This window comes from Heterocephalus glaber, unplaced genomic scaffold, assembly GCF_053883595.1.
Source record: "Heterocephalus glaber isolate CG9 unplaced genomic scaffold, H.glaber_assembly_v1.0 deba00000676, whole genome shotgun sequence".
NCBI lineage: Eukaryota > Metazoa > Chordata > Mammalia > Rodentia > Bathyergidae > Heterocephalus > Heterocephalus glaber.
In genome coordinates this window covers 10,174,819-10,189,491 of record NW_028258156.1, presented here as the reverse complement: position 1 = coordinate 10,189,491, position 14,673 = coordinate 10,174,819, and the positions used below count along the sequence as shown (strand labels likewise).

The 14,673-nt window shown below is 36.4% G+C and overlaps 1 long non-coding RNA gene across 1 annotated transcript in view; it reads right to left on the bottom strand.

The window, feature by feature from the left end:
* The window catches only part of LOC110348116 (uncharacterized), a 36,332-nt gene extending 22,515 nt beyond the window's left edge, over nt 1-13,817 (bottom strand). Inside the window, exons 1-2 of the long non-coding RNA XR_015449360.1 lie at nt 13,650-13,817; nt 9,213-9,341 (exon numbers count right to left, since the gene is read on the bottom strand). This is a non-coding gene — a long non-coding RNA (uncharacterized LOC110348116). The remainder of the gene's footprint in view (nt 1-9,212; nt 9,342-13,649) is intronic.
* Nucleotides 13,818-14,673: the final 856 nt, after the last annotated feature.

Here is a 14,673-nt window from a genome sequence, read left to right as displayed (position 1 = left end):
AGGTACTAATGGGTACTAATTGCATCATTTGGACAAGTCACAGCAGAGAGATCTGTAGATATTTTACTGACTTTTGTGTATTAACTGTTTTGTGAAGATTTCATCAGCCACCAACTCAAAGACTATGAAAGACTGGACTAAATGTAAGCTATGAGCAGCTACCAGATGTGCAAGGTGCAGATGGCATCAGATATCTTGTCACGTCAAAATCCATCAGCCCAGTGTTTTTTGCAACAATTTCTAAATAATCAAATGCAAACAAGTGTAACTTCATGCTGTTTCTCCTTTGAGTACTAAAGTTGCCCACCTTATGCTCCTGGGCATTTCTGCCACCACCATGATTATTTAATTGTATTCACCAGAACTTGGTGAGCCATTCTGATTCAACCACAAATCAGAAAAGGCAAAGATCTTTTTTCTCTGTGAAGCATCTTGACTGATAGTTGATGAAAACTAGTGAATAAATAGCCTTTTATCCTAAGGAGATACTTTTGAAATGCATTATAGACAGGTCCTTAAAAAGTCTATGGTATATTCAGTTCCCAGTTGTCCAAAATTGTAATCAGTGCAATAACATGTATTTGGGTTCTCTTTCCCTTCTTGCTTCATTCTTCCCATTCAGCCCCTCCAGTCCCTTGGAACAAAGAAATATATGGAAACCTGAGAGCTACATGCAAGCCCTTGTTTCTATGCTTTTCTGGGTGTTGTGTGTGGGGGGGGGAAGCAGTTATTAGGGTTTCCTGACATAAGAACAACTCACCGTGAATCTACATCGTCATAGATAATGGCGGTTCTTTACAAAGGAAAAAAAATACTTTCATGGGGAATGAATTTTAAAAAGAGAATCTATTAGCTGATTGTATTCTCTACTAATGGTAACACAGATGATCTTTTTCTAAATGTCTAAAAACATTACATGAATACACACACTGACTCACATATGTACTTTATGAATGCAATTATGTAACATGCTTCGAAATTGTAGGACAATATTTTTGTCTGGTTTTGCAAGAATGTCTTTAATTTTGCTTATTCATTTCCCTGCACTCATTGCACTCATGGCAGTTCATGAAAATAACCTAGCTAAATCTGAGGAAATTTCAAAGTGATGAGAACTAATCATATGACCCTAAAAATTGAAAAAGATATAAAGAAGGAAGTATATGGAAATTGGGAGACAATGTACAGAGAGAATTGTTCCCCAAAAGAATGGGACAAAGTGACAGAAAACCATCTTCTAACTCTAGGTTTATCCCTAAGATGAAGACAGTGCACACAGGGAGCACAATGTACATTCTCTGCAGTTGGGCAGTGAGGGGAGTGGTGTGTGAATCATACCAAAGATAACCCAGAGAAGCCTGGAGCAGCAGGCTGTTCCAGTTACTTCTGGGAAAACACTATGATCCCCATCAGTTTTGGCTAGGGCACACAACACATGCACAACCTACAGAACAGACAGCAGACCTGGAGTTGTTTTAGCTTCTGTCAGAGAGCACCTCTTGACAAACTTGGTTCTCCAACACCACTGAGTAGACTTGAATAAAATCTGAGGCTGAGTGCAGTACAGATGGTGAAAGAGAATCCCTCTCATTTGAAAAAGATAATGAACAGCCCTCTGAGGAACACCCAGAGGCTCTAGGGCATGACAGTACCCTAGAAAGAGCTAGATTTATGTATCTACCAGTTCCAGAGAGCAGCAAGCTCCCCTGTGACCATACCTGTCAAGTAGAACTTTCTTCTATGCTGGTCTCCATCCCTGTGCAGCTGAAACCCTGAATGGATCAATAAAAGCAGCTTCTTAGGGGAAGTTAAATGAGCCAAGCAAGAAGCAAACAGGTGAGGCTCATTCCTGGTGAGGGAAGAATGTATAAATTTGAGACTGTTTGCCATAAAGTGACCTTGTGGACATGCATGAGTTTTCTTCCAGGGGCAAAGGAAGGACTTCCCAGAATTAATTAATTTTAAAGCGCTATTAAGAGATTAAAATAAAACTGAGTTCTAACTATATCCCATGAATCATTCTCATTTGTGGTACTTATATGAATCCTTTAGAATACTATAATTGTCTGCATTTTCCTCCTCTCCCCTACATTTTTCTTTTACTAGTAGGGGAAATATTTGAAATCTTAAAAAGATTTTTCTTTCTTATCATGAACCTAACACAACTTTTAAATTTGACTGAAATAACCTGACCTTTTCAATTGCGAAGTATTATTTGAATATCCTCAAACAATCTGTCTCTTTTATTTGCAGGACCTTTATTTAGGTCTCTTACTGTAAATGCCCAGGCTTAAATGGCCATCTGTGATTATCCATTCAGATGTAACCAGATGCTCTTTGGCTCTCTGCTTACCTCTGTTTCTTCCGTTAACTCTTCATCTTTCACCATGCTGACTATTCTAATTTATGTACTCTTTGGCAAAATAAATGCCTTTTCCATTTCCTCAGATTGGGTAAATAGTGATCTATTTTCTAAAAATACTTAATCTTTCCTTCACCTTGGCACATAGGAACCAGCTCAGCTGGCCACAGGATTTTTGGGTTACCTTCCTTTTCCACTCAGGACTGTAAACATAAGACTATACAATTTTAGCTAATCATTAGAAACATCTGGAAAGCTAAAATACCAGCAATTATCCAGCATCAAGCTTTACATATGATTAGCAAAGGAACATCTATGTATATGTCCCACCACTGCCTGGCAGGCCCGAGCCCCGTTTGGGCTCCTTGAAGCGTTTTGGTTCAGGAGTGCATGGCTTTGGTCAACTTAGAGAGACCTCCAAGTACTCTGGTCTCTAAGTTTATACATCATCATCTCACAGTTCACCTTTTGCTACATGACTAATTTGCATACATCAGTGCAGCTATATTTCATAAATCTGTAAATGATAGATAAAACAGGCCAGACAGAGAGGTACATTCTGCTAAAAGGATTCCTACATCAGCCATTGGAAGCTAGTCAGTTTCATCATTCAATATTTGCAGGGAGGCATGGTTAGGGTTAAAAGAAAAGCTGCCTAAAGTGTTCTGGAAGAGGAAAATGAGTTACAGACCTACTGTTTACCTTCTCCTTTAAAGCACCTGATCCAGTGATTGGCCAAAGAAAAGCAAGCTTCCCACCATAGTGATAAGAGGCCCAAGGGAAAAGTCCATGCTGCTCTGAAGTAGGAATCTGATATTTCAGAGAAGTCAGAGAAGGTCTGGACAAGCAAGTGGTGTTTGGACTGAGCTCTGCAGAAAGACCAAGGGTTACAGAGGGAAGCCTCCAGGAGAGGAAGTAGCATAAGTTTGGGAATAAGCTCCCCTGTCTGAGTAACAAAGAAATCAGATTGGACAATGGGGAGCAAGACAAAAGGTGGGTGGGGCCAATTCCAGAGAGGCCTGAAGAACACAGGAAGGGCAAGAAAGATTAGGGATCTTTACCTGAGAAGCAAAGAGAAATGCTGAAGTAGCTTTAATGGGGATGCATGGAGAATGGCATGCTCACTGGAGATGGGAGAGAGTGGAAATAAATAAATGAGTTTGATAACTGCTGCGGACATCTTAGCAGATAGAAGATAATGAGGTAAAAAGAATGGTGTCACGTAGTTAAGAAAAATAGCTTGACTCATGAAATGATTAGGGAGAAAAAGTAACTAGAATGGGTAGTGGATTGGATATGAGTACAGAGAGCTATAAATAATGTCCCAGTGATTTGTATAACTAGATGGTACCATTTCTAACCACAGGAAGCAACACAACCAGAATAGGATTGGGTCACTGGGAACCAAAAAGGGAGTCACTGGGCTCCACATTCAAGCAAGATTGGCCCAGTTGTTGGCTGAGGTTCTCCAGAAGGTCTCTATGAAAAACAAATAGAGAATGCCTTTTAAAACAAAGAATATGTGGAAAGAAATTGAAGGGCAATTTTGAGAACAACAACCTACTGCTCAAATATGAATGAGAGAAAATAAAAAAACGAAAGAGTGACAAAGTAGCTCTTTTCACAGCATTGTCTCTTTAAGCATCTGGGAGCTACTGAAAAGAAGAAAAAGGGAGCCAGACATTAGAAGGGGAGGGGAAGCAGGGACTTCAGGAGAGAAAGAATTAAGAGGACAGAATTTTCTGTAAAATGAATGTTGTGTTATGAGACATTCAACACTAAAAAGGGCAATGAGATACATTTGTCTTATATAATTAGATAGTTCCTGTAATAATCAATCTCAGAGAAAGAAGGAGCTAAGAGTATAAGAAAGAGTGGGAGGATTTTCCCTAGCACTTGCCAAAGCTTTGCTGTAACTCGGTTCTGGATCCTCAGCTGGCATTTAACAGCTGTGTAACTTTGGGCAAGTGTTTGATCAATGTGTGCCTCCATTCATTCATCTTTAAAATAGAATTCAGAGTAACCGCCCCACCCACATTAAATAAAATAATGTATGGATAAAGTATAAAAGATGTAAAGTAGTTTTATGTTTACATACTATGAATATATACATATATATATATATATCATACAATATTGAATTGCTGATAGTAATCACAGCTATTAATTCTTAGAATAAACAGCTAAGGTCCTAAAAAGGGCCATCTTTTTGTTTTACTCTCCATGAGAGAGGCATGCACAGTAGGCTAATCTCCAATTAGAACAGAGAAGGGCAAATCCATGATGGGAATTGTGTGTAAGAGCCAGTAAGGCAAAATCAACACTGGCTTTTAGGTTTTGAGTGGTTTTACTGGAAATGCATGTGCAGGATAATACAGCATTCAAGTGAATGACAATCATGGAGTTATCTTGCCAAGACTCAAATCTCAGAGGAGGGAACTTCCAAGTTTTTCTTTCTTTCCCGATTATAGTTGTGTTTTGTTTGTTTTTGAGGTATAAGATCTGGGACCGCATTCTCTTCCTTGTAAACTGTGAAGAGCAAGTATGTGGTGACCTTTTTTCCCTTGTTCTCTTTCTCTTGTCTTTTGTGGTACTGGGGATTGAACCTGAGGCCTCTGCACTGAAATACAGCACCAATCCTTTTTTATTTTGAGTCAGGGTCTCACTAAGTTGTTAAGTTGCCCAGGCTGGACTCAAAATTGTGATCCTCCTGCCTCAGCCTCCCAGAGTGCTAGGATTACAGGTGTGTACCGCCATGACCAGCCCTTTGCTTCTCCTTTAATCTACTGGATATTCCCTTGGAGTCTGCAGGAATAAATACATTAGTGGCTGATCCTTGGAACTGTGAAGGATGTAAGAACAGTGAGTGTGTCACAAATAAGCAGTGGAAATCTTCCAGACAGGATGGGGAAAGAACACTTGAACACCTGCACACCTTCATTCCCTCATTTCAAGATTAAGCGGAAGACCGTGAGTAGAATCCCTAACAGAGATCTAAGAAGAAATAAAGTTTGGTTTTCTTATCAAGGCATTTAGGATCTGATTTGAGTGTCTATCAAATGCTTTATGGGTTGAAATTCAATCTCCATTATAAGGAATTAATTTATCATTTTTCTGATGGTTTTTAACACAGATTAGTTTTTCTATAGTGTAGTTTGATTTGTCTAATAGAAATGAGACAGAGCCAGGAATGCAGCCCAGTGGTGTTGTGCCTGCCTGGCAAGTGCAAGGTCCTGAGTTTGATTCCTGATATAAGAAAGAAAGAAAGAAAGAAAGAAAGAAAGAAAGAAAGAAAGAAAGAAAGAAAGAAAGAAAGAAAGAAAGAGAGAGAGAAAGAGAGAGAGAGAGAGAAAGAAGGGAGGGAGGGAGGAAGGAAGGAAGGAAGGAAGGGAGAGAAAGATAACAACAAAGAAGAACCAAATAGAGGGAGAGCATATCTTAATTCTTTTTGACTGTTTTCCCTCTTTCACTAGCCACTCCATTTCATCCCATGACCCATGAGTCAAGCCAGGTTGGCTTTTAACTATTTGTATTGCCCCAAATTAATAAATACTGAATCCAAATTTCTCTGATTATTTTTCTCTTTGATTATTTTTCAGGTAGTGTCTATGAAATAAGCTGGAACAACATGGGTCCCAGACAAGAGAAATTACACATTGACATAAAGAAAAGGTGTCTTATAAAATTATTTCTTTTACTTCACATGATGAAATGAAGGCATTGTAGAAAATAGTTTAGTTATCTTATGATTAAAGCAGCTAGCTAGTGGAAAAGCCTGAGAGAGAGAGTGGGGTGACCAATCATATTGATAAAAATTAAGAATAGACAGTGAACTAGGACTTTGACCAGGAATGAACATTCCTCAGACAACATGGAATGTGGCCTCTCCCTCTTAAAGAGAGGCTCCACCACTACTGAACTTCTGAATTTTAAGGAACTTAAAATATAATGAACCTCCTCCAACATGAAATACAGCCCACCTCTTTCTTAGGATTTTTGAGATAATTATAATGTAAAATACCTAGTTCTTTCTAAGATCCCAGTTTACTATAAGTACTGTAAGTACTTGTGAAAGAACTTGGCTAGAGAGTCCCAATTGATCATTTTAAATCCACAGAACCACTTGTGATAAGTGGCCACGAAACAACTGAGCAATTCCTGTGCTCTGTTTATCTATACTATAATTAGCTCTAGATCAGGGGGCCATGTATCCCCCCCAAAATTTGGGACTTTTCTTGGAAACCCAGGAGCTATTCTCCTTCCCCTTGTTTCCAATAAAAACTCTCCTAACCACCACCTTTTGTTTGTGACTTCATACCTCAACTTCTGCAGAACTATGAGCCTGACACACACAGAATCGACCTAAAAGTGTATTTTAAAAAATTATTTGAATTTTATAGCTTAATAATATATTACTGTGTGCTTTTTAATGTTGATAAAATCGAGCTTCTAGAATGCTGTTCTGACTCGTGTAATTTCAAAGCCAAAATTCTAGAATGACATTCCACCATGCTCCCCCATACTTATTAAAATAGGTATCACTAGTCATACTGTTAATGAAGTCAAGTTTTTCTGATTTTTATTTAAACATATCACATGACAATTACTTAATACCAGATGTATTATGTCTATGCCATACTCTGACTGACCTGTGTAGTGATCCATAAAAAAAAAGGAAAAGGAAATGAGATTGGTTTTACAAAACAATGTTCTTACCAAATTCTTACCAAACTTGCCTCTTGTCTTCATGTCTCTTGATAATCATATTGATTTCACTACAGCTATACATAGGGCATCACACTATTCAAGAAAAAATAAACTGCCTTATTTTAAAGTAGGCTTCTTAGTAGTGAAGTTAAAATATAAAAATGATTGTCACCTAGAATCATAACAAGATGAAATCATGTTTTTTTCTATCAAAGAGACCATAAGGGGAAAGGGTGGAACTTTTGGGCAATTGTGCCAGCAGCCTTCACTCAGTAAATGTGGTGTAAAGTCATAAGTTGAAAGTGTGAGAGGCAGAAGAGTCATTTTAGAAAAGGTATGAGAGCTTTAGGGTATCCTCAGAACCAAGTATTTCAAACTGAAATGTGTCCAAGCACATAAAATTCCTGCTGTGAACTCTGTTGTTGCTAAAGCTCAGGAAAAGAAAGAAACAAGCAGCAACCTACTAAATACTGTCAGAGCCCTGTCTTGAAATTAGAGTCTTATCCCTAAAATTCCAGACAGAACAGGAAATAATACTCCAAATGTTATCCTTTTCCCCTTGACTGTGAAAGAATATTAAAAGTGATCATCCTCTTTTCTCTTTGGTTCACAGGAAGAAACTTACAAGTCATCCAATTTCAGTTAATATCAAATTGATCTCTATTAATAGAAAAATCTAACTCAGCATTGCATTTTCATTGGCTTGAAAAATGATGCTCAGAACCATCTGGCTAAAATTAAAGTTTAGCTTCTCTGCTTGTCTCAAAGTTGAGTGACTGTTATTCTTCTGATTTCAAGCAAAATTATAATCAAACACTGAAGAGGTTAATCTACACCTATTCTCTGTTTTAAGTTACATATTTTAGATGTCTTTTATAATTATTTGACAAAGAAATCTGCACACATATCTAGCTCTTTAGACATTTTGTTTCATCTACTGCATACTAGAACACTCTGTATTTGTTCAGATATTTTGGCTGTACAGATGGGTTCATAATTCATAATGGAAAGGGGAAAAAGAACATTTGTCAGTTTGATTTTCAACCTGTCTTTTTATATATCTTGAGGATATATAACCTCCCCAAATGTTTCAGAGACTAAAGAATTGACATTTTTGTGCTCCTTTTCTTCTCAGCTGCTCATTTTATATTTAATGTTTGAGCCAAAGCCTTCTCACTCCTACTCAATGGAGCAGAACTCTCTTGCTTCTCTTGCCTGGAATATTTGTGTCAACCTAAAATTACTTCTTGGAGAAATCTTTGTGTTTCTATAACAATCCCTGAGCCTAACTTTATTTAGAAAGATGGTGACCCTCCCTCTTATGAAAATGGATAGGTCATTATTTATCAAGCCACTCCATTTAGATTTTGAGCCATGCTTAGTGTTGGAAGTTTTCTTTTATCAAGCAAAGCTTAGACAAGAAGTTATTGGTTTTATTCTGACATGGGAAGCCAAATACTATATCAGTCTGTACCTTTCCATATACATGTACAAGCTTGTGCTGGTTAATGGCACTTCTGTCAATACTGGAACACATACACAAAGGTGATCTCATGAAATTGTATTATTTAGTGGTACTGTATCCATATTAGAGTGTGTAAATACACTATGATGTTCATACAACAATGAAATCACTGAAGGACACATCTCTCTGAATGAATCCATATAATTAATAAATTCATAAGTGTGCATCATCTTTGAAGGAATCTATGAAATGGTAACCAATAAAGGCAGTTTAAGAAATAATAAAGATAGATAAGATAAAAAATAGAGTTAGTTTGATTTGATAATAAAAGTGTCCAGTCAAAATAATTCTTTTTGGTAGAGTCAGAAGGAAAGAGACAGAAGTGCCAATTCTGGGTTTCTATTGAATAATCTTTTTGATTTATATTTCCCATCTGAGAAGTGAGAACATCTGCTTCCAAATCTAGTCTTCAGCAATAAATACAAAACAGTATGGTTATGTTTTAAAATTAACTCTCTACCAATAGAAGTAGGTTACATATTAGGAAATCAGAAGTATTTAACTACTGAGGAAAATGCATGTGATTCTACAGATTCTTAAACATTCTCTAAGAAGGAAGGAAAAAGGAACTCTGTTTAAATTATGCAACTTAAATTTTAGCTCCTCTGTGAAACTTACCCTAGCTTCAGCATTCATCATCTTCAACCATATCTGTTTCCTTTGAATGGTCTATTTGTGTAATGGTCATAGCCCACTTTTGCATTATGGTTTATTGTGCACAAATAGCCCTTCCATTTGTGTTGGCTACTGGAAGACAAGACAGTTAACCACATTTGTATCCCAGACACACGAAGAGGGATCAATAGATATTAACTGACTTGATTTAGAAGTTGAATTACTTCATTTCCCAAAGACAAGCTGAATAGATTCTATTGATTTGTTCCAAGGTCACAGATGTTGATGGTTGGGAGTGAAGCTGATTCAGCTTTCCTGTACAGTAGACAGGCTTATTCTATACACACCATTCATAAATTTTATGAAATCGTGATCCTAACAATGTCTTTTAAGCTTTCACACCTAGGATATGGATTATTCTTATATTTTACAATTCACAATATTGAGTCCATTATTATCTTGGATTAGAGGATGTTTTTGTATCATAACTGCCCTGAAATGAATACCATGGACAGCCACACATTTTTACATTAAGTAGTTTTACACAGACACATTAAAACCATTTATACAATTTTTAGATCTTAAGTCACATTATTTAATTACTTAAAGATTTTCAAGGGATATCTCCTCATCAGGAAAAGAGAGAATTCTATTCTTATTAAAATTAAGCAAATTAATTCTATTGTACAAAAACAAATTTAATAATAATGAGATAGCTGAATTCTGAGCTGAAAATAAGAATACTAGTAAAAAAAAAAAAAAAGTACAGCCGAAGGGCAAAAATAAATGATTCTGTGTGAAATTACTGGCACCAACCCCACCAAACCTAAGCCTAGGACATCACCATAGATACTGTTACTGTGGAATAATAAAGCTTCCATGATATCTGACTGGATTTAATGATACCTAGCCAAATTCTGAAGTCATCTAAAGAAATACACAATCAAGAAGATAAGAGGAAGAGGGCCAGGTCCTGGATGTTTTAACCATGCCTTCTCATCCCATTGGTGACCAAGGAGAAACAGAATTGACTAGGTGAAACCTACATCCCCTTCTGAAGGGAAGGAAGGTCTGCTTACCTCTGGGTGTTCACAGTGATGTCAAGGAAGCAATGGATCAGGAAGTGAACATCAGTGGTGTGGAACCTCTTTAGTCTCATTTCCCCTCTCTATCCCTATCCTTTGAGGGACTGAGCCCAAATGGACCAGTAATTTTAAGGAACATTCAATACATGAGAAACAAATACTAAATTCTCAGGTATATGAAGCAGGATGCTTTGCAACTGTGACCAATTAAGTGACCTTTTATCTCTTCAAAGCTTCACTTTACTAATCAGTAAAGTTAAATGCTGGGATTGAATAACCTCATCTAATTACTTAAGTAATTATGAGATTGCAATAAACTTGTATATTTAGCTTGCCTACATTTTATTCTTAGGACTTCTTAAGACTAAAAAGCAAAGAGATACAAGTACCTGTGAGAGAAATTAAACACCATCTTTCTCCTCCACATTATCCCTTGTTGTTACAGCTATTATTATAGTCATGTTCATTATAATATGGCGGAATATTTTTCAGAGTTCTATTCTGTTTCCCAAAGCAGGCAATTTAGTTTCTGTGAGTTTATAGTCTTTGACCAGTACTAAAAGAACAACTCAACTCCTGTGACTAAACCCTCACATAACTTCATGTAAAAATTTAACTTATTTATTATTGTGTTTGCTGTATACTTCCTCAGCAAACCACCTGTCCTTCTTGGCACCTCTTTTTTTCACTTATAGCTTATGATAATAGTTACTAATCTGTATTCAATAATGATAGTAATGGCAACATTTTTAAAGAAGTTAGTAATTGATATTACTGACATACTCCATTTAACTTTCTATACACATCCTCTTTTGTATTCTTTCTCAATAAATATAATTTATGAAATGAATGCACTCTCACTGGACCTCATGGCACACACCTGTAATGCCAGCTCCTTTCTGCAAGGCTGAGAATTGCAAGTTCAACCCCAGCTTGGGCAACTTAGTGACTTAGCAAGACCCTACCCACACCTCGTCCAAAGCGCTGGGAATGTAGTTTGGTGTGAAGGTCCTAGATTCAATTCAGTCCCTGCTATAGTAAAACAAAACACAAAAGGCACTGTGAACCTGTCTCTAGGCTTCACTTCTACGGGATAGTTGTAAAAATATATGCACCACAGGATTCTGTGACTCTCTGAAGACGTATACAGAATATTAGTGATTCTTTGTGCTATATCCTGTATGAGAAGATGTACTCTATTATTGCCATATTTGAGATTTAGCTTTTTTCTTTTAGATACAAAATGAGAAGTGATATTAAAGAAGGCTTGGGACAATCATTTTTCACTATTTCAGCTTTGAATCAAATGCTACCAGATGATATAACATAGATACGATTTTCTCAGTCACATATAGCCTGAATTTTGCAGTGACATGAAAGTGATGTGTTGTATAAGGAATGTTTTGTGTAAAGTAGTTGTGAAAGTAATGAAGTCTGATCATAATTCCACCATATCTAAAACACTTTAGTGGCATCCCACAACTCACCGTTGAAGCTCAAACTCCTTAGCATAAAATGTAAATAACCTTTGTTATTTTGTCCCTACTTATCTTCTATTCCTCATCTATTAATATCACATCCTGCATTCCTTTTCTTTATGTTAGAGTTGAAGATGCAGCATTCCTAAATGACTTGCAGTTTTCAGAACATACTACTCTTCAATGACCATGCTTGCTGCTATTCATGTTGTTTGGGTTGGGTGTGGGCCCCCACCTCTAATTCTTCTCTCCCCTAACCAATATTTTTCCTTCAAAATCATAAATCATAAATCTGGAAACATCAACCATGCAGAATAATGAGTAGAATCTGGAATGAAATCTAAATAGGTTCCTTAAATATGCTAGAATCAATGTCACAGAACTCTAACTTAGAATCTATTAATTCTAAGAAATTCTAACTTAAGTACTGTTATTTAGTTTCAGTGTTTATCATAAGTGAAGAAACAACTTAGAAAGCAGATAGGTTTATAGAGAAGCCCTGGTAATCAGTAAGAAGTTGAAAGATGAGATTCAAGAAAGTAGTAAAAGAAGAGATGGGAAAAATTTAAAACATTTATGAAAGACTAGAATATAAGCAACCTAAATTTTTCACATGAAATTTCATTATGTATAGAGTATACTTAGTATACATTGGTAGGAAATTCTAGGAAGCTCACAATAAAATGTTTAAGAATTACAAAAGAGATGATATTACCTGAATGGATTAAATTTATGTATAGTACAGTAATTGCTCTATTCTATATAAATATAATACTGCTTTGCTTGGAAGTCTTGACACGTAAGAACAAAGTTGTTCTATTCTAGTGGATAATTATACTAGCGGATAATACTCAACTGTTATATATTACTTTCTTCTTCATTTTGAATTTTGACAATACTTTTCCAAAGGAAAAACTAAATATTTGTATGTTATTCATACAAATTTGGCTATACCAATTTATGATATTTGTATTCAAAGAGAATGATAGGTGTAACTCTCCACACACAATAGCGATTTGTTCAAACCATATTCTAAAACCTTATCATAGATGTTTTGTGATGTAAAAACATCAGCTGTCTGACAGTCCATACTAATACTATTGTAAGGATGAAGCAACATTAACTCAATTGAGAGAAATGGTAGCACAGAAGAGCATCCTGTGCCCCATTGCAATGCTTAAGCAAGATTTTGGGAAAGGGACACTTATTTCCACTAATGTACATTTTAATTTTTTAAAAAGTCCACAGTGTGTCTTTCACTGTTACAAAAAAGGGGAAAGATATTCTCAATAATGAAGTCAGGTTCTCTTTTTCCATGAACTAGATATTTCCTTAATGGATGAATAATATCATTACTTCTTTCCTTTGAGCTGTAACTAGAAAAGCCTTTTTTTGTTTCACTGCCCTTTACCAAGTAGGGGTGAAAAATGAGTTTCCTCTAAGTATTTTTCATTCACAGCCTCCTTTTTTATTTCTCCATTGTGACCTTCTTATATAGAACATATTTCTGAGATTTAAGGCTTTTGTAGCTCTTTTTTTAACACCAAAACCGAAACACTTTGTCTTCTTATATACATAATGAAATACACACATCCAAAAAAGAGCTTAAATATATATATTCTATTGCAACCATTTCTCTTCCTAAAAGATTGAAACTTCACAAATTAAGTGGGCGTTAAAATAGCAAACATACCTAGTACATACCAGGGAAATGTATGATAAATTCGGAAAGTAATTATCTCATAAAAGTTCCTCAGTCAAGAGCCTAGTACTTATGTGCCTTTTCTAATAATCTCTAGAGCCATCTAATACTGAAAGAGACCTTGGAAGAAACACTGAAGTACTTGGAACTGAAGCAAGGCTGTTTACAATGATACCTGTCTCTGGGTGGGAAGCCTCTTTTCCAATCTTGTTCACACACAACAGATTGCATCTGAGAGCAGCTTTGGAAAAAGCACAGCTTCTGAGCAGAAGTAACCTCTCCAAGTGTGGTCCTGCTGGAATGGATTCCAGAGCTTACCACTTAGCCTTATAAGCTGGGGTACCATGACCCATCTGCTAATGTTAAGATTCTTGATAGAAATGCCTAGAATACAGTTAATATTCAACAAACTATAGTTGTCTACACAATTAATGTTCAACAAACCTTAGTTATTTCTATGATTACATTGACTAGGTATGCAGGAAAGAAGGCATGGGTAAACCCCCCCACCCCATGGAATCTGCTTTCATCACACTTATGTAATAACAACACACGAGAGAACACACAATCATTTCCTTACTCTCCCTGGCTATATATGGTTTTGTCAGTCATTTTACAATGAGGTCTGGATATTTCTGTTTTTTTAAGCCAAGTAAGGACAACAGAACAAAACTCTAGAGTTCCAGAAATGCCATCACTAATGAGAAAGTTATCGGGGCTCAGGGTCACTCTCAGAAGAGATGCTGGCTGGCTGTCTCTTCTGAGACTGATGTCATACTGATAATCTCAGCAGAACGAGGTGCAAAAGCAGAAATCAGTTATCAGTTCTATGTGGCTTCCTTTGAGTCAAAAATAGTACTCTTTATTTCTGCTTCCCAGTGAAAGGCAGCAGAGAAGAGTTTAAATGATTTGATTGGTTTAGTGACTACAGAGACAGCTGAGGTGAAAGAAATGATTAGTCTGAAACCAAAAAGGAGCATAGTGACTTGGTTTGGAATCTAAATCAGATTTGGGAAATCACCTGATTCAGCTAAACGAAAAACTGTCTTCATCCAAAATCCTTTTTCATCAAACATGAGAAATGTGAACAACTAGAAAACAAAGCAAAGCAATATTCGAGGGTATTAGCAAAGGAAAGTTGTGATGCTTATAGAAACAAAATGTTAATAATTGTGGCCCACGCAGTGTGTGCTGGGGAT